This window comes from Notamacropus eugenii, chromosome 5 (genome assembly GCF_028372415.1).
Source record: "Notamacropus eugenii isolate mMacEug1 chromosome 5, mMacEug1.pri_v2, whole genome shotgun sequence".
Taxonomy (NCBI): Eukaryota; Metazoa; Chordata; class Mammalia; order Diprotodontia; family Macropodidae; genus Notamacropus; species Notamacropus eugenii.
The window spans coordinates 132,234,729-132,254,650 of record NC_092876.1 but is presented as its reverse complement, the minus strand read 5'-3'; the positions used below and the strand labels follow the sequence as shown (position 1 = coordinate 132,254,650).

Genomic DNA, 19,922 nt, shown 5'->3' with positions numbered 1-19,922 from the left:
CTCAGATCTTCACGATTCCAGGCCCAATGCTCCATCTGCTGCTGCCACCTAGACTGAAAGCAAGTTTTATTGAGTATTTCTGAAGAAGTAAGCTGGACCCAGATTGTAAGTTTTTTATTTTATCTTATAGCCAATAGGAAACTCCTAACAAGTTTTGAACAAGGGAGTAACTCGTGGAGAGTAAGCATTTAATCGACTGATCTGTGCCTTAGGAACATTACTCTGGCTGCTGTGGGGATGACTTTAGAGTATGGAGAGACAGGAGGTAGGGAGACAGCTATGATTGTAGTCTAGGTGATCGTTGCTGAAGGTTGGAACCATTATAGTGATTTCAGGATAGCCAAGGAGTGGTTAGGTTCCAGGGAGAGAACTGACAAACTGTGGATGTTGGTAGTGAGATGAAGGGAAGAGCCAAAGATGACTTGAACATTCTAAACCTTGAGGCTGGAGAGATGGTGGTGCCAATAGCAAAAAAAGGAAAGTCTGGAGAAGGGGTAAATTGGAGGGGAAGATGACAAGCTCAGTCCAGGAAATTGAAGAAAGGGAGCATGGTAAATGGAAGCTGTGAGTGAGATGACTTTTTGGAAGTTTTCAGCTAAAGGAACGAGAGATATAGCACAGTAGATCAAGGGGACACAAAGCTAAGAGAAGTTTTTTTTTTTCTTTTCAACTTCTTAGGATATTAGAGATCTAAACATGTTTGTAGGTAGAAGGCAAGAAGCAAGTGGAGAGGTTAAGACCGAAGATAGAAGAGCAACTCCTGATCCATCTCCATCTGACTGGGAAGTCTTTTGTATGTTCCTACTGTGGTATCATTTCTTCTCCTCCTTTCTATGATTTTCTCTCACTGTTTCTCACTGTTTCCTCATCAGGAAGTTGGAGTCATGAGGTGTGGATTTAAATCCAGATTTACGGGTTAATGATTCTGTGACACTGGGCAAGTTTCTTTTCCTCTCCAACTGTCAGTTTCATCATTTCTACCACAAGGGTAATTTTACTCCCAGTACCTACCTCACCAGATTGTTTTGAAGAAAAGGCTTTGCAAAACTTAACATGTTCTTTGTGTTAATGATGATGATGATGTTACCACAGCCAAAGAATTCATTGCCAAGTGACTGTCTTACTAGTGATAAGCTTCTGTACTTAGGCTGAGCCTTGAAAAGAAGACACAAGTTGTAACCAGGACCATATTTGAAATCTTTTTAGTGTGGCAGAACCCAGCAGAGTTTTGCTTCATTGACAGTCTTTGAGAAACCAAGATACGCATACAACATCAAGAGATCTAAAGGAAAGTCTCAGCACATTAGATGGCCCCTCTGTGATCAGTTTATAGGGGCACATGGATAAAAGTTGTTAAAGATTTGGTAGGCATGGATGGGTTAGTATCTACACCACTGGAGAGTTTTATTAATATTGAGAACAATTGTTGTTGTAATTATTATCCTTTTTTTTCCTTTTTGCTTTCCTCCTATATTTATTGGACCATACTGTCCATGGGATTGTCTTGGCAAAAATACTGGAGTGGTTTACCATTTTCTTCCCCAGTGAATTAAGGCAAACAGAAGTTAAGTGACTTGCCCAGGATCACACAGCTAGCACACGTCTGAGGTCAGATTTGAACACCAGTCCTTTTGACTCCAAGTCCAGCCTTCTATCCACTGAGCCACATAGCCACCTCACTTATGTGTGTTACCTTTTAGCAAAATGTACTTTCCCTGATTATCTCTTTTAATTAGGTGCTTTGGGCTTTTACTTTGTCTGAGCTCTTGCTTGCTACTCCTGCTTTTTTAAAATTTCAGCTAAAGTCTAATAGATCCAATCCTTTATTTAACTTTATTTCAACTCTGCAAGTTTTTGTGCTTCCAAAGTGTTTTGATCTTGGGAAATATGTGGTCTCTGCTCTCCTAATCTGTGCTTTGGTCCTGACTCATCAGTGGTCTTTGCTTTCCCGTAGCTGCAAGTGCTGATGCTCCTCTCTGCCCTGGAACTGCAACCCAGAACTGCTTAGGCAACAGAGTTGCCAAGCAGCACCAGATCCTGCCCCCAGTGCCAGCAAAGGGTCCCTTGTAATCTCTTTTTGACCAGTTTATCTGGCACCCTTACCATCTCTGGGCTAAGAGCTCTGGATGCTGCTGCTGACATGATGTGCGCTCTAGGCCAGCCCCAATCCCTGTGGCACAGACCTCTTTTGTCTAAAACTTGGAAAATGTCTCATCATTTGTTGGCTTTGCCACTCCAGAATTTGATCTGATACATTTTTAAAAAGTTGTTTGAAGGAGAATGTTGGAAGGGTTCAGTTGGGTTGTTGCCTCTAAGCTGCCTTCTTGACTTTGTCTTTATGCCTTTTAAATACTATACATTCAAATGACTGTCTTCCAGACTTGAGTCTTATCCCACCATTGCTATATTCTAGTCCAAAATCCTATCCTGCCAATGCTAGAATGGCTCCAATATAGTTCTGGATCCCATTCCATCTTTGCTATAATCTAGACCTGAATCTCATCCCACCATTGCTGTAATCTGGACCTGAATCTCATCCCACCAACATTCTATAATACCTGTGAGGTTGTTTTCATCTCTTTACATTATAATGTTTCCCTTACTTTATCGTCCATTCTTTGTGAATTAAGAGAAACACTGTCTTTATATAACTATTATTTTTTACTTTCTTCCCTGGCACTTGTCTCCTATGAAACGATGGTTATCTCCTCTACTGCTTTTTTGTTTTTCTAGCCATTCTTGCTAAGTCTTTCTTGGTGTCTTTCTTGATGCCTTCCATGGTGCCCAGCTTTGCAATTTATCAGGTTTTACCAAAAAGAGAAGGGATTTGTGAGAAATTTCATGGGATTGAGAAGTAGGTCAAGTCCCCAGTATCATCACTTACTGTCTTTAACCCTAGACAAGTTTCTTTCCCCTTCTGAACCTCAGTTTCCCCTCCTGTAAAATGGGCCTAATAATGCTTGCACCTTTATGGGATTATTAGTGAGGAAAATTATTTGTAAACTGGAAAATACTGGAAAAATGACAACTGGACAATAAAAACATGAAAGGTAAAAAAAAGTTTTCCATACTGTAAAGGCTCCCACTCCTAGCAGAGCGATTCTTCTTATTATAGCTTACAAAGACAGTAAATAACATACAATTCCTGTTAACAGTAAGAGAGGAATCATTTCCCCACAGACAGCACATGATTAAGTGCCACAATGTGTGAGGCAGAGAAAAGGTTATTATCAACATGAACATTTCCTCTCTATACTTCTCTCTCCTTGACTAAAAGGAGGTTGTGTTTTTCCTTTCTCTGGGACCCCTAGGTTGAGAGGCTTATCTTTCCTGTAAGGTGATAGCCCAAGGTGTTTCCCCTTCAATTCCAGCCCCAGGGGAGTAGAGAACCCTGATAAACCTTGGGAAGAGGTTTCAGCTTAGGGTATCCAGTGTCTGATGGGGAGCTTCTGGCAGCCCTGGCTTTGAATCATACAATCCATGGGAGCTTCAGACTAGAGAGAAAAATTGTAGAGATTTATTCATTCATAGATTTAGAACTGGAAGGGACTTGAGTGTCCCCTAATTTTACAGATAAGAAATTTAATGACTTTCCTTTGTGGATTTTTTAAAGTTTTCAAATAATTTTCTTCACTAGCCATCCGGTTGCCTCAGCTAGAACATAAAATGTTAAAGCTGGAAGGGACCTTAGAGATTATCTGGTCTCATTTTTCCATGGATGAAAGTGAGGCTCCAAGCGGCCAAATCACTTGCCCAACAGTAAATCAGTCCAAATCCAGGACTAGGACCAAGATTTCCCAACTCCTAGCCCCAGGACTCTTTTCTCTTTCTACTATTCCCTCATGGATTTTGTTATTGCTATATAAAAATGCTGATGACTTTAGTGGCTTTATTTTGCAGCTTTACTGCAGTAATTTATCATCTCACTATTTTCTTTGCTAATTCCCTATGGTATTCTAAGAAAACCAATAAATTATTTGAAAATAGGAAGAATTTTGTCTCCTCTCTTCCAGTAGTTAAATCTTTCATTTCTATCTCTTTTCTTATTACTATCATTAGCATTTTTATGAATCTATCAAATAGTAGTGAAAATAGGGAGCATTCTTACATTATTCTTAGAATTATTCAGTAAAGTTTCTAATGCTTCCCCTTTACAGAAAATTCTAGTTTTGGGATATAGTAGAAAATGGTCCATATGTTCCTGTGCTTTGTAAGGTTTTTAGCATAAATGAGTGTTATACTTTGTCAAAGGCCCCCTTTTTTGGTATATATTGATATAATCATGTCATTTAGGGAGTTTTGTCTTTAATATGATTGATTATACTGTTTTCCTAACATTAAACCATCCTCACATCCTTAATAAGAATGCAACTTGGTCAAAATAAAGCTTATGTTGTAGTCTTGTGACTAGTATTTTATTGAAAATTTTTGCATCAATATTTGCTATTGAAATTGGTCTAAAGTTCTCTTTCTCTGCTTTCTCTCTCCCCCAGGATTCTTTACTACACACTAGTAGAGTATATAAGGAAGAAAGAAAGAGAGAGAAGGGAAAAGAAAAGAGAGGTAAGAGAAAGAGAAAAGGAGAGGTAGATGAAAGGGGAGACAGAAAGAGGAGAGAGAGACAGAGACAGACAGACAGAGAGAGAGAGACAGAGAGACAGAGAGAGATGGGGAGAGAGAGAGAGAGAGAGAGAGAGAGAGAACTGTAGGTATAAATCCTTGATGACTGAGCAGTTCATCAAGGGTCTAAGGAAAAGGGTTGACCTAATTCAGGCTGTAATTGTGGTTCCTGAGGCCCTCCACAATGGCTAGGTTGGGCTAGTTGGGCTGAGGAAGGGTGGGGCTAACTGAGGCCCTGAAAAGTATCCACACACCGGGCTGTGTCAGCCCCCTCTACTTACCCATATTCAAAATTGTGGCACTTGTCCTGTGGTCTCTTAGAAGCTATCAGTTTTTCTAATATTCCCAGAGACTCTCCTGACCTCACTGGGCTGAACTCAGCCCTTAATCATCCAAAACCAGCCAAACCCTCTGGTTTGGGCATGTGTCAGCCTCAGATTAGTACCTGCCCTTAGGGAGCCCCTAATCTAGAGATATAGCCACTGGGGGAGACATAGCTCTTCCCCACAGAACAAAATCTTTGCAAGACTAAGCCATAGCCCCGTCAACTCTTCCTAAGCTCAAATCTACAGAGAAATGAAACCTTCCCCATTGATTCCCTAAGGCCTCTGGGCTCCCCCTTCCTCTTCTCTTACTCCCCTGATATCCCTCTTTGCACAGATGTGGATGAGCTGCATTGACAGAAGAAGAAGTGGGTACTGAGAAAGAGAAGAGAAAACAAGTCCTTCCTCCCTCCCCTCACCCACCTCAGCCCTCCCAAACCACAGAGACCAGAAGGGCCTGGGGTCATTTTCAGGAAGGAGGCTAACTCACATAAGAAGAGGCTTTTTCTCCATTGTGTGTGTGTGTGTGTGTGTGTGTGTGTGTGTGTTTGTGTCTGTGTCTGTGTCTGTGTCTGTGTCTGTGTTTCATTTATTTTAAAAGAGGGAGGATTAACAGATATAGATACTAACTAGAATGAGCATCCTCTCTGTGTAGGGCTGAGGAAAAAAAAGCCAGGATGGTTAGGTACTGTGCCATGGCTAGTGGTGTCTCAGGATCAGACTGGGTCAAAGAACAGGATTCTGATTAAGGATAAAGTCAGGACTGTACCTGGGATCATTCATTCATTCACTCAATAAACCTTTATTACTGTGTGCCACTGAGGATGTTAAAAACAAAAAAGAAAAGTCAGTACCCCCATGGGGCTTACATCCTAAGAGTGGGATTGAGGGGAAAAGAACTTATACACTCATCTGTTCATACAAACACCAAAGTCCAAGCCCTCATCACTTTGCACCTGACTTCCTGTATCCTCCTCCTAATTGGCCACCTCTTTGCATCCTTCTCTTCCCTCTCCAGTCCATCCTCCACTCAGCTGCCAAAGGGAAATCCCCAAAGCACAGGTCTGACCATATCACTCCTCTGCCAAAGAAGCCTCAATGGCTTCCGTTGCTTTTAGGTTAAAGCACAACTCGTCTGTTTGACTTATGGCATTTTGGCAGCCCAGCTCCAGGCTGTCTTTCCAGGCTGATTACACATTATTCATTCTCATGAACTCTTTTCTAGCTCACCAGTCCTTAACCTTGGGATCATGGGTCCCTTTGGGAGTCTACAGACCTGAGCTCTATGAAGCCTCTGGACCCAATCTTCAAATAAATGAATAAAATACATAGACTTACTAAGGAAACCAACTATACTGAAATATAGCTATGAAAACATTCTTCAAAACAGTTTCCAGACCCCAGGTTAAGAACTTCTGGATGAACTGGTCCACTTACATGACCCCTAGAGTTGTGCCATCTTTTTCCGTTGTCTTCCCATGCCTGGAATTCTCTCCCTCCCACCTCTGCCTCTTCTAGCCCCTCCCCACACCCATCCCAAGCCCTTCAAGGCTCAGCTCAAATGGCTGAATCTTCCCTGGGATCTTCCCTGACTCCCCCTTCATTAGTGCACTCCTGATCACTGGGGTATCTTTTTCTTTTGCATCCTGTATATCTGTGAATGAATTGAAGCTTCTAATAACGTACAAGCTCTCCAAGGGCAGGAACTGCCTTACTTTTGCATTTGTTTCCCACAACATCTGGCGCTTAATAAGTGATTGTTAATTGATTAATTAAAGTAAATACAAGATATGTACAAATTTAATGCAAAGCAATTCCATCAGGCAAGGTCACTACCAACTGAAAGGGAGCCGGAAAGATTCCTCCTTTGTGCAAGAGGTGACACTTGAGTTGAGTTGAAAGAAATTGAAGAGTGTTAGAGGCAGGGGTGAGCAGGAAGGACCTGCTAGGCACAGGGGTTGCATGTACAAATATCTGGAGGTGGGAGATGGAATGTTATGTAGGGGAAAAGTCAATCTGGCTGGAATGTAAATGCAAGAAAGAAAGTACTATGAAATAAGACTGAAAAAAGTAGTCTGACACCAGATTAGGAAGGGTTTAGAGGGCCAAATAGGAGTGTTTGTATTATATCCTAGGGCTCAGTGTGGGGCTGAGGTTAGGTCTTAGCCCCAACCAGAGAGAAAATTTCCAAGTTAATTTTCTCCCATCTCATTGTCACTCTGTACCATTCTCAGTACAATTCAAAACAGGGACTTCCCAGGACCCAAACTGTTTCCCAGCAGATAAGACCTTCTCCAAAGTTAGGACAGCTTTTCCCACATCCTACCAATCCTGTCTTTGTCTGGATCAGTTCCTGCCCAGGTAGTGACTCAGTCTTCCCTTGCCTCTGCACGACTGACCTGTAAGTTTTCTTTTCTGGAGTTTCCAAACGCCAGGCTCTGTACCCGTCTCTAGCCTCCATTTACTTCCTTCAGAGAGAGCTTTGGACCTGGAGAGGGATACAACCAATCCAAAGACTAATTCAATTCAATAATTCACTTCAGTGAGCCTTTATTAAAAGCCTGCTCTGTTCAAGGTGCTGTGCAAAGGTGCTGGAGGTACAAAGACATAAAAGAAATAGTTCCTGCCTTCCAGGAGCTCCCATTCCACTAAATGAGAGTGGGAGTGATTCATACACATTCATTCATGCAAGTATTTGTAAGTGCTTGGTGACTCAGCGTATTGAGAGCCACTGCTGGAGTCAAGAAAACTCTTGAGTTCAATTCCAGCCCCAGACACTTCCTAATTGTGTGAGTCTAGGAAAGTCATTCCACCCTGATTGCCTCAGTTTCCTCATCTGTAAAAAGAGCTGGAGAAGAAAATGGCAAATCACACCAATACCTTTGCCAAGAAAACCCCAAATAAAGTCATGAAGGGTCAGACACAACTGAACAATTACATGCCAGGCCCTGTGTAAATGTAAAGATGGTTCCTTCCCCAAGGAAAGAAGAAAAATGATGTACCTGGATAAGTATTCACAAACCATATGCAAAATAAACGATTACTATTGAATACTGCACATTACATATTAGAAGGATAATTGTACAAGTACACTATTATATCAGTACAAATAAAAACTAAGTGCTGATTAATTGAGATGAATATAAAAATTTTCCTCAGGAAGCACTAACAGTTGAGGGGAGTCAGGAAAGTAGAATGTGATACTTGGATTGCTCCCTGAAAGAAACTAAGGATTCCCAGAGGTGGAGGCAAAGAGAAAGTGCAATCTGGGAATGGGGAACAGCCTGTGCAAAGGTGTGGAGGAATATCTGAAAGGCCAGGCTGGGCATTTAGAGTTTGTGAATTGGGTGAGTTTTGTACAATAAGGGTGGTAAGGCATGTAATGTAAATATAGTGCAAGGAAAATTGAGGAGGGGAGCACGAACTGCTGGATGGATGAGGAAGACTTCATGAAGGAGCGGACACCTAAATTTGAGCCTTAAAGGAAGACAAGGATTCTCAGGGTCAGGGATGAGGAGGGAACAAATTCCAGGCTTGTGGAAAATCATAGGCTGTGAAGTTTGGGAGCGACTCAGTCATTTACTTTGAATGAGATAGAATTAGTGAATAATAACCACAAAAACCATGCTAGCTAACATTTATTCATTTATTTATCACTTTAAGGACTACAAAGTTCCTTGCACACATTACTTTGCTTGATCCTGAAAGCAATCTTATGACACAGGTGCTATCATCATCATCATCATCAACCCCATTTTCCAGATTCAGCCACTATGGCTTGAAGTGAAGTGACTTGTCCAGGACACCACAGCTACTAAGTATCTCCAAGGCAGAATTCCAATATAGGTCTAGCATTCTATCACTATATCATGCTGCCTGTAATGGCTTGAGGTACAAAGACAACATTTTAAAAAATATATTTCCTGACCTCAAGGAACTTACATTCCACTAGGAAGGATGCAACCTTTACAAAGATAAGTAAATACCAGAGTAGCCAAAGAATAGTGACAACTGCACAGGTCTGGGGAGGTTCCTGGGAGGAAGTCACACCTGAGAAGAGTCTTGAAGCAAAGGAAAGGTCCCAACAAACAGAGCAGAGAAAGTTAGTGATTGCAGGCATGGGGAGGTGGTCTCGGCAAAAGGAGAGAGGTAGGAGAGGGGCTTCTGGGTTTTAGGAACAAGGATGAGGCCAGTTGGGCTGAAACATAGAGAGCATATGTAGGGGGATAATATGAAAGAAGGATGGAAAAGTTACTTGGAGTTAAAACCACAGGCAAGAATTTTTGTACATGAGGCAAGAAGCCAGAAAGTCATCCTCATCCTGGGGAGGGGAGAGAGGAGAAGGAGGGGGAGGAAAGAAGGAGGGAGAAGATGAGAAGGGGAGGAGGAGGAATATGATGGAGAGAGGGAGAGGAGGAGGAAAATAATTAGGAGGAAAAGGAAGAGGAGAAGGAGGGGAGGACAAGAAAGAGGAAGATGATGGAGAGGGGGAAGAGGAGAGGAAGGAGAGAGGGGGAGAAGGAAGAAGAGAAGGCTCTAAAAGAGATAGAGCCTAAGCAATTAGGGGAACCAGGAAAAGCTTTCTGTAGGTGAACTGAGCCTTGAAAGAAGCCAAGGATTCTAAGCAGTGAAAGTGAGTACAAGGACAAGGAGGTGGCAGATGGAATGCTAAGTGTGCTTGTAGTCCAGTAGACCAATTTGGCTGGACTATAGGCAGATGAAGGGGTGGGGGAGGGTCATGTGTAATAAGCCTGTATAGGAGGACTGGAGCCAGACTGTTAATCACACAACAAATATTTATTAATTCAATCCCATAAACATTTATTAAGCACCTACTATGTGCCGGATACTGTGCTAAGTGCTAGGGATACAATTAATAAAAAAGACAGTCCTTGTCCTCAAGGAGCTTATGATTTAATATAGTAAGTGCTTACTATGTGCCAGGCTCTGTGCTAAGTACTGGGAATTTTTTTTAAAAAAAGCATTAATATGGTCCCTGCCCTCCAAGGAGCCCATATTCTAATGGGGTAGACAACATGCAAACAACTATGAATATCCATGAAGATACACGCAGGCTAAATGGAGGTGATTTCAGAGGGAAGGCATTCAGGTAACAGGTGGGGGAAAGGACTAAGTAAAAACCTCTTGCAGAGTCCTTAGAAGCCACCTAGTCCAACTCCCTTGCTTTACCGGAGAGGAAAGTGAGCCAAAGTGAAAAGGTTTTCCCAAGGTCAATCAGTTAGTAAGTAGCCGAGGGGGTATTTGAACTTGGAGCCTCTGGCTCCAAATCTAGCATTCTTTTCATTGTACCTTTCAGTCTCTCATTCAGTCAATTAACTTTCCTGTGTCTACTTTGCTAAGCACCAGGAATACAAAAGCAAAATTGAAAGTCCCTGCCCTAATGGATAGTTCAGTGGGATGGAGGAAGATTAGCACCTAAGGGGAGGAGGGAGTAAGGGGGAGAGGGAAGTTCCCTGGAGCGGTGGCCTGATGGAGTTCAGTCCAAAAGAGTGTAGCAGAGTGGGAAATGAAGAGGTAACTGGCCTGAGGGCTCTCTTTAAATGGAGATTTGGGGAGGAGTTCTTAGCTACCAATTCTGTGTCTTTGGGGCCAAAGTCTGAGGGTGCTTGTCTATTTGTACAGACCCCAGTCCTTCCAACATCTGTGGTTCTGGCCTCCCCACAGTCCCTCAGCCCTGATGATGTGCCCAAGCTGGGAGGTGAGAGAGGCCAGCTGTTCTGCTCCTAGGAATTCCCCTCCTCCCTAGAGGTAGGGTACAATTAACTTCAGGTTTCACAATCTCATGAAACCTGTCATGCTGAGAAGGCAAAGGCAAAAACAGAGATTGCCACAAAGCCCACAGAGTCATGGACCTGGAGGGTGAGAGAAGAAGGAAGAATCCAGATTAAGTGGCAGCCTTCTGGCCTTCTCTGCTGGCTCTCTTGCTTGTATCTAATTCAATCTCAGCCTCTCTTACCTAAGACTGGGGATTTCAGGAGCTCAAGGGGCAGAACCCCCTAGAAAATTCATACCCCCCTCCACCTACCACCTTTCTCCCTCTTCAGGGCTAAGGCTAGATTCATCAGGCATTGAGAATCATCATTTTCTTGTTAAAAACCTAGAACCTAAGAGTGCAGAATGTCAGAGCAGGAGAAAACAAACTCCCATAGTGAGAAGGGACCTCAGAGGTCGTCTAATTAAGGCCACATCTGTTGGCCAGTCCCTTCTACAACATGCCTGAAAAGGGTTTGTCCATCTTTGCTTAAAGATCACTAGCTGTTTGTCCTTCATTCTCCAAGAGGATCAATGACATCAGGAGGGTGACGTCTTGACTTGAAAGTGAATTGGATTTAAATGAGGCAGAGCTATGCAAAGTCACCAGCCTCACTCTCTCCTCCAGGGTCATCTGAGTTCAGTGGTAGAACATAGATCAGGATGCAGTGGGAGGCTTTGGCCTTTTTAAGCTAAGGTCTTTCCCCGGGTCTCAGGCAATTGTCTGAGGCAATACCCATTCTGTGATTTAAGGCTAGGTTAAACAAAAAGACCACTAGGGAGGTGGGAATCACTATCCAACTACCCCTTTGCCCCACCCTAGGCAACTCATTCCACTTTGGGACAGTTCTATAGATGGAGCACTTCTTCCTAGCTGACTCCCTATAACTTCACCTTATGGCTCCTTATTCTGCCCTTTGGGCCAGACAGAACATGTCTTCTGCCTGAGTACCCTGCAGACACTTAATGACCCCTCCCCTTCTCTCCTCCAAGCTAAACACACCAACTTCTTTCAGTTGCTCCTCATGTGACATGGAGGTCAAGAAGAACCAATAGTCTTTCATGGTGTCCTGGGGACCCCCTCCTCTCCAGCTTATTGCTGTCTTCATTAAAATGTGGTGCCCAAAATGGAAAGTAGTGTCCCACATGTGCTCTGACCAAGGCAGAGAATCGTGGGACCTTCACTTCCTTAGTGCCAGAAATGTACACCTCTCTTAACTGCAGCCTCAGATTGTGTTAACCTTTTAGGCATCTGTATCATACGCTTGGCCCAAATTCATTTCAATGGGTTTGCAGCTCACGGAAAACATCAGTCATTTTCCTTAGGAATTATACGTCTCCTGGGTCTTGTCTTGTGACGTTGATGTTTTCTGATCTAAATGTAAGACTGCATTTATCTATTATTGAGACAACTCATTGGTGCAGTAAATACAGCGCTGGACTTGGAGTGAGGAAGACCTAGATTCCAATGTGACCTCAGACACTTAACCAGTTGTGTGATCCTGGGCAAGTCACTTAACCTCTGTTTGTCCAGGAGGCAGCTAAGTGGCTCAGAGGGTAGAGCACTGGGTGGACAGCACCAACAAATCTGACTTATTCTGCTCAGGAAGGAGTCACTGGAAGAGGATTTGAAATCTGTCTTGGGCTGCATGGTTGATGATAGCGATGGGGGCAGGAAGGTAGCTTTTAAACCCAGGCAGCTGGGTTCTTAGCTGCCTTCACTGTCATGAGAACAGCAGGCATAGAGAGAGACCCAACCATCATTAAGAGCCTTCTCAATCTCACCCCTAAATCTACAGTCTTTTCAGATTACCAAGATGCAGCCTAGAATAAGAGGGGGAAAAAATCCTAGACAGGAATTATGGCTTTGAAAACCTAGTCTAGGCTCTCTCAGCAACTCATTATGTGACCTTAGGCAAATCCCTTCCCCTCTCTGGGCCTCAGTTTCCCCATATGTAAAATGAAACGCTTGGACTAGATAAACCCTGACACTCTTGGCATCTGTGGTTCATTGGCTCCTTGCTGAGTTGTGGGGTCAAATCGAAGTCATTCTGAAACATTTCCAACTCATGAAAACCCCGTGGCCCTGATCCCTGGGGGAATATGAAATGGGATAAAACTCTCAGCCTTGTTCTGAGATGTCTAGGCATCTTCAATTTACAACTAGTGACACCTAGTGGACTAGTCCCAGAATCATTAAATCTCTGCTTTGGTCACGTTCTGGCAGCAGGAGTATGTGGAAATTTTAAAATCAATATTATAGATAAGATGTAGAATCTCAGAACTAGAAGGAACTTCAGGATGTCAGAACTAGAAGGAACCTAGGAGTAGCTAGGTGGTGCAGCAGATAGAGTGCAGGGCCTCATCTTCCTGAGTTTAAATCTGGCCTCAGACACTTACAAGCTGTGTGACACTGGGCAAGTCACTTAACTCTGTTTGCCTCAGTTTCCTCATCTGTAAAATGAGCTGGAGAAGGAATGACAAACCACTCCAGTATCTTTACCAAAAAAAAAAAATCCTAAATAGGGTCATAAAAAGTCAAACATGACTTGAAAACAACAACAAAGAACATAAAATATCAAATCACAGATCTAGAACTGGGAAGGACTTCAGAGCTTAGTTCGAATCCCTCATTTTACAAAGGAAGAAATCAAGGCCCATGGAGGTTAAAAGACTTGCTTAAAGTCACACAGCTGGTAAGCATCCAAGAAGGCATCCAAAACCAGTGCTCTGACCTCAGAGACAGAGTTCTCTCTATTGTTCCATGTTGTCACCTGCCAGAACAGGAAAAAAAGGGAGGGGGGGAAGAGAAGAAGCATTTATTAAGCACATGCTATACGCCCGGAACTGTGCTAAGTATTATCGCATTTGCTTCTTTTACAAAGATACTGGGAAGGTGATATTATGATCCCATTTTATAGTTGAGGAAACTGAGGCAGGCAGTGGTTAAGTGACTTGCCTAGGACCACACAGGGACATTAGCGATTATATAGTCAATAGCAGTAGCCCACAAAGTTCACCTCCACCCCAGTCTTTTTCGGTAGGACAGAGTGAGTCATACAGGAGAAGGAACTGAAGTGTGGATGGGTTTCAGTCTTCACCATGGATCTCTACATTATCTTTTCCCCAAAGCCCATCCTTTTTCCAAACTTCCCTATGTTTAAGCCAAGAATTCATCACCCTTCCATGCACCCATTTTTGTAAATTTCCATGTCATCTTTACTCTTTTGCATCCTGTCCCAATCCATTCAGCTGTCAAATCTCGTCCATTGTACTTCCCCAACACTTTCCTATCCACTCCTATCTTTCTACTTACTCAGTCACCTCTTCCCCCTGCCCCACATATACCCCATTCATCATCTCTCACCTAGAATTATTGCAAGTCTAACTGGTCACCCTGCCTCAAATCTCTTCACTCTCCAACCCATCCTCCACACAGCTGCTCAGGTGACTTTCCTAAAGCATTGGTCTGACCCTGTCACTCCTCTACTCATTAAACCCCACTGGCTTCCTATTGTCTCTAGGATCAAATATTTCATTTTTCTCTCTCCCATTTTACATTCCTGTCTTATGCGTGAGCTCCATGACATGAAGAGTACATGAAGAGTGTACAAATAAATAAATCCACATATATTGGTCTTACCTGCTCCATTTTCTTTAACCAATCTGGTGTGTACAACCAAAAAAAGCTTGAGATCATAATAATAGCTAGCATTTAGATAACACTTTGAGGCTTACAAAGCACTTTATTATTTCATTTGACCTCACAATAACCAAACAAGGTAGGTGCTATTTTTAGCCCCATTTTACATGTAAATAAACTGAGGTAGACAGAGGTGAAGTGACTTTCCCAGGGTCACACAGTTGGGAAGAATCTGAGGCTGAATTTGAACTTAGGTCCTCCTAACTCCAGACCCAGCAATCTGTACACTATAGCACTGCCTAGGTTGCCTGACCTAGATCACTGGACTCTAGAGAGTCCTGACTGCTGCTTACTAGCTGTGACCTTGGAAAAGTTATTTCTCTTCTCTAAAATGGTTTCTCTAAACAGTGATAATCAAGCTACAGGATTTGCTGTGGGGAAAATACTTTTAAATTCAAAACCACTCTAGACATAAGAGTAGAAAAAATGTTGACCTTCAATTCAATGCAATCAACATTTACTAAGTACCTATTCCATTTCAGACACTGCTAAGAGCTGGGAATACAAAAAGAAGCAAAAATGGGGCAGCTAGAGAATCCACCCTGGAGTCAGGAGGACCTGAGTTCAAATTCAGCCTCAGACACTTGACACTTACTAGCTTGACCCTGGAAGGAAGAAGAGCAGGAGGAGATACTCTGCTTTCAAGGAGCTTATAATCCAATGGAGAGGCAACAATCAAAGGAATATATACAAAGCAAGCCATCTACGGGATAAATAAGAAATAATTTAGAGAAGGAACGCATTAGAATTAAGAGGGTTAGGAAGGTGGGATTTTAGTTGGGAATTAAAAGAAGCAAAGGGAGGTCAAGAGTCAGAGTAGAGGAGGAAGTTGTGGGATGCAAATGGATTCCAAGTTCTTGGTCTTATGTTCTAGGCAAGTCACAAGTCACTTGGCCAATCTGGCCCTCAGTCTCTTCACCTGCAAAATGAAAACGTTTGCTGGCCACATAATGACTTAGAAAATCACAAATTAACATTATGTATGTTGCATTGCATTTTTATTTCTTTTATTAAGCATTTCCCAAGGACATTTTCATCTGGTTAGATGCTCTAAGGAGAGTCCATCTAGCCTTGAGTTTGACACTTCTCTCCACTGTGTGACCTCTGAGATTCCCATCTAGCTTTAAATTTATGGTCCTCATTATATTCACCATTGGAGGACTTTATAATTACAAAGCACATTGCATTAATTATCTCACTGGAGTCTCACAACAGCCCTTCGATGGAGGGACAGCATATGCTTTTGTCCCCATTTTAAAGATGAGGAAAATAAAAGTTAGAGAGGGAAAGGCATTTGGTCAAGGTCATTTGCCCAGGGTCATGATGGAACCAGGACCCAAATGAAGACCTTTCTGACCTGAAGTCCAGGGCTCTTTCTGCTCACTGCTCAGTGTTGCCTTTTTAAGACGAATCAGAGAAAGGGGAAATGTAACAAGTTCCATGATTCCTTTGCGTTCTCACCCCCCAGAAAACAATTTCCAACCTTCAGTCACCAACATACAGCCCATTCATTTCAGGACATGAAAGAGACAGGGAGCTCCCCCTCCTGCCCACACTAGAGCTTGTCTCAGGTCTAGACACACAGGGCTAGGAGTATAGACTGGCTAACCAGGTGCTTGGTAGACACTGGAGTATTTAGCATCCCACAGGCCAGACTGTGAGCTACTTATCCATTTCATCTCTCTCACCCAGTAACTTAGCACAGGGCTCTCAGCATATAGGAGCTGAAATATTAATTGAATGCATGAATGAATGAGCAAATGAAGGAATGAGTGAAGGAATAAATGAGTGGAAAAAATGAATGTATGAAGGGTGAATGAAGTGAAGGAATGATGAATGAGTGAATGAAATGAATAAGCAAATGAGCAAGCAGATGTAAATAAATGGATAGATGGATGAGCGATGAGTGTAAGTATGAGTGAGTCAATGGAGCCCACATCCTTTGACCTTTTGCTGATCTTGGTCTAATCGATGTGCCTGGAAGCCTTCCCCAATGCCCCAGAATCAGAGTCAAAGCTCACAGGAGGCTGTTGTGAGAAATCTGGAAGGAAGAGCTGAAACTCTAATCTTTCTTCCTGGGCTTGACCACAAGGGAGGGAGCTTTTCTCCGACTGGGAGACCTCTAACCACTGGGTCGGTATACCACATTTTCTTGAGAAAGAGGGACTAGGTGGTGTTTGTGGTGAGAACTCGAGAGAGTAAAGGTCCAGATGAGTTTCAGAGTAACTGAGGATGGCCTAGACTTTCTCCAAAGGACTAGACACTAGATTGGGTCCTTAGTAATAAAAATTACACGCACACATATAAAGAACACTAAATTTAGGGTTAAAAAAAGCAAGCCAAAACCTGGCCTCCTCTCCTGGCTCCTCCACTTACTACCTGTGTGACCTTAGATCCCATTCCTTCCTTTTTCTGGGCCTCAGTTTCCCCAACTGTAAAATCTTCACGCACTTCATCAGGTTGTTCTGAGGATCACATCATATAATAGACACATAAGCAGATTTCAAACCCGAAAGTACTAGGTAAGTGCTGGCTATCATTATTATTATTATCTGTAAAATGAGGGTTTGGGCTAGATGAGCTCTGAAGGCCCTGGGTGCTAGAAATCCTCTAATTCTACAAATTGAATAGAACTGAATTTTTTGAGACTCTCTTTCCAGCCCTTTCTTAGCTAAGCCCCTGCCAACACTGGAAAGCGGAAGAGCCCATGGGACCAACAGCTGCCAGTCTTGGGACCTCTATTAAAAGAACCTCAAAGCATTTTGCTTGCCCATTTGACAGATAAGGAAACTGAAATTCAGAGAAGGGAAGCTGTTGTTTGAGCAGAAGGGGGAGGACTAAAGTGGGGACTCTTGCCAGTAGGTTTGAGCCTGCCCTCTACCATATGTACCTCAAGTCTTATGGGGGGGGTGGGCAGAAAAAGATGATTTTTCTGGGAATGAGTCTTTTCTCTCTGACTCCCCAGGCTCTGAGTCGAGTACTTCCTGAGACTGGTTTCCGGCCATGGCCTTGGCATGGTGTTGAGGCTGGATGGGGGCGTGGGTGAGGAAGAGGGGAGGAGGGGAGAAGGCCACATGCTAGGCTATTTCAGCCAGCAAAGTTGGATTAGGGAGGAGAGAAGAAAATTGATCAGGCAGCTGGGTGAGGATAGTCCGAGGCAGGCTGAGGGCGGATGTTTCCAGGGGGCAGAACCTTGAAAGATCTCAGAGCAGAAGGGGAGCAGAGCTGAGCCCTCAAAGGTCAAAGGTAAGGAACCTAATCTTCTAGTGTACTCTTGAAGTAGTACATGCTTGGGCTAGGACATCATGTGTGTATTACTATATTTGTATGGGGGCTCACATGGGTATATAATCCTAGACAGAACAGGGAAGCAACATAGTAATGGATTTAGAATCAGACTTCCCAGTGTGACTCTGGCAAGTCACAATAGAAGTAAAAGGGAGCCACTGAATCTCATTGAGTAGGGGTGTTTCCTCATCATTTTAATAAAAGAGGCAAAGTGATGGATCAGATAAGAGTACAGGGATTGAAGTCAGGAAGACCTAAGTTCAAATCCTTCCTCTGACACTGGATAGCCAGTGGGCAAGTCACTTAATATCTTTAAGCCTCATTTTTATTCATCAGCAAAATGGAAATAATAATACCTTTGGTATTATCACTTCACAAGGTTGTTTTAAAGCTCAAATAAGAGAATATGTGTAAAGCATTTTGCAAATTTTAAAGTGTTATATAACATTAAGGGGTTTGGGATGGAGTGGAGGAAGGTGGACGCTGGTGTCTGGACTTGTCATTTCATTGATGGAAGGACCTACGTACAGGAGAGGAACCCCCTTCTAAGGTAAACTGCATCGATCAGTTCTTATCATTCCATCCCTGCCTGCTTCCCAGGGAAATCATGAGTAAAGCGTGGGGTAAGCCTAAAGATTCTGTGCTAAAAGCATTGGGATCTGAAGAGACTTGGGTTTGAAACCTATTTCCGTTATATTCTAGCTGTGTGGGACCTGGGAAAAAATCACTTAACTTCTCTGGTCCTTAGTTTCCTCACCCGGAAAATGATGGGGTTGGATCCAATCGTGTCTAAGGAAGGTCCCTTTCAACTCTAAATATGAGATGCTAGTGCTATTAGTCATATAGAGCACAGACTGTTAAAGCTGGATCCCCCCCTCTTCCCTCTACAGAGAGGGAAACCAAGGCGTGGTTGGGCAATCCCAAGTTCACACAGCGAGTCTGAAGAAGAGCCAGCTCTAGAGACAGGGTCTCACAAGTAGCCCTGAGTCATTGCCACATTTGTGGGTAGTCACTGTGTACTGAGATACTGGAAATCTAGATACACATCCTTTTTGGGTGTTAGGATTCTGTAACGGAGTTCTCTGCAGTGCGGCCCTGGAGAAACTACATTGACTTGTCCAGGGTCATACCTTGGATGTGTCAGAAGCAAGATCAACTCAGATCTTCTCTCTATGTACTGTGATTCATTGAGTCCAGCAGTGCATGCGTGTGTGTGTGTGTGTGTGTGTGTGTGTGTGCGTGTGGAGAGAGAGAGAGAAAGAGAGAGAGAGAGAGAGAGAGAGAGAGAGAGAGAGAGAGAGAGGAAGAGAGAGAGAGAGAAATAGAGAGAGAGAGAGAGAACGTTGCAATGTGGTGTAGTGGATAAAGAATCAGACTTGAGCTCTGGGTTCAAATCCCACTTCTGACTCATGCTCCCTCTTACTCTGGGTAGATCATTTAATCTTTCATTTCCTCAGGCAACTCTAAGACTCTAAATTATAGATTCATGCATTGGTATAGGGAATTTCCGACACTGGAAGGTCCCTATGCTAATAAAATCACAGTTCTAGTACAAACTAAGTGTGTGTGTATATATATTGTATGTGTGTATACCTATGTGTATGTGTATCTATATATGTATATACATACCATATGTACATGCATTACATATTATATTTCTACATATGTGTATTGTGGAAGGTGTGTGTGTTGTGAGGATGGGTGTATATTATATGTTTGTAAACATTGCCATGTGTTTGTATATACAGTTACATATTTATGGCCTGGGTAGCATGTGTTCTCCTTCAGAAGTCCCATCTGGGGCTTAGCTTAAAGACGTCTAGCGATAGGGAACTCATTCCTTGTTGCTGTAATCTAAGCCTCACTATCCTTTAACTTCTGGCATGGGGCCCCAAACCCCTGAGACCTTTCTGAGCCCTAACGTCACCTGTCTCCCTGGACCCAGACATCTGCTGACAGCAGCTCCATCCTTCAATCACCTTGTCTTTCCTCCTACAGTCCCTGGAAGTGGTACCTGCTCCTCCCACTGTGTCTTTTCCTCCCAGGCTTTCTCCTCACATCCCAGACCATAAAAGTGTATATTCCCTAGGGGTTGTCCACAAGGGAGAAGAGAATATACAGATTTTAAAACAATACACAAGATTATAGACCCTCTGAAGCAAGTAAACATAATAAGTAGCCAATGTGGACAGCTCCTCAATGTCTCCTCCACAACT

General features: G+C 43.0%; 1 protein-coding gene across 2 annotated transcripts in view; it reads left to right on the top strand.

Annotated features, from left to right (window-relative positions):
• Positions 1–19,922, top strand: part of P2RY6 (pyrimidinergic receptor P2Y6) — a 107,253-nt gene that overhangs the window by 80,604 nt on the left and 6,727 nt on the right. Inside the window, exon 1 of one of the 2 annotated variants that reach the window (XM_072610933.1) lies at positions 17,548–17,664. The exons of the other annotated variant lie outside the window; for it this stretch is intronic. The gene's annotated coding sequence lies outside the window, so the exon portion shown is untranslated. Of the gene's footprint in view, positions 1–17,547; positions 17,665–19,922 lie in introns of those variants that run through there. 2 annotated transcript variants of the gene reach the window in all.